Raw genomic sequence first — 833 nt, 5'->3', positions numbered from 1 at the left:
TCTTTGAAAGTTCTCTAAACATTCTCTTTGTTCTTCCTAATAAAATCTCTCTTTGTTATCCTGGAAAAAAAAAAAAAAACAGTCCGGGGGGGGGGGGTGGGGAAACACTGTACCAAAAATAAATGTCTTGATGGGCTCATTAGTAGATTGTACACAACTGAGGAAAGAATCTTTGCACTTGATTTTGTATCAATAGCATCTTCCAAAACTGGGGGGGGGGGGAGAGAAAAGATTGAAAGATTAAAAAAACCTAGAATATAATGGCTCAGAATTATGGTGCTCTTACAAAAGATCTAAATATGCCAAATGGGAATACCAGAAGGAGAATTCCCCCCTATTTTAAACTGATAAGAACAGATACTACACTTGATCTTAGCCCAAAGGCTGAGAAGCGATTCCCCCCTATTTTAATTCTGAATTAAAGTTAGACACCAAATCACAAATTAAGAAAGCTCAAAGAACATCTAGGAGAACAAATGCAAAAGGAAAAACAAATAACTGAATTTAGGCATATCGTAATCAGAATTCAGAAAAGCAAAGATAAAGGAAACATTTTAAAAGAAGAGAGACAGAACACTTTACAGGTAGAGGACAAAGGTAAGAATTACACCCTTCTCCAGAAACCACAGAAACAAGAAGAGAGTGGTATGAGACATTTAAAATGCTGAGAGGAAAAAAATACCACCAACCTAGAATTCTTTACCCTGTGAAATTATCCTCCTAAAGTGAAAGCGATAAATATCCAGAAGACCAAAAATCACACTACAACAAAGATATTTGTACCAGAATGTTTATTGCAGCCCAATTCATAATTGCTAGGTCATGGGCGAAGC

At 36.1% G+C, this 833-nt stretch overlaps 1 pseudogene; it reads right to left on the bottom strand.

Annotated features, from left to right (window-relative positions):
- Nucleotides 1–271: 271 nt before the first annotated feature.
- LOC111724758 lies at nt 272–396 on the bottom strand (annotated as a pseudogene).
- Between the last annotated feature and the right edge of the window lie 437 nt (nt 397–833).

Source organism: Otolemur garnettii, unplaced genomic scaffold (assembly GCF_000181295.1).
Source record: "Otolemur garnettii isolate 467f Iridium unplaced genomic scaffold, OtoGar3 scaffold00001, whole genome shotgun sequence".
NCBI lineage: Eukaryota > Metazoa > Chordata > Mammalia > Primates > Galagidae > Otolemur > Otolemur garnettii.
This window is presented reverse-complemented; position numbering and strand designations above follow the sequence as displayed.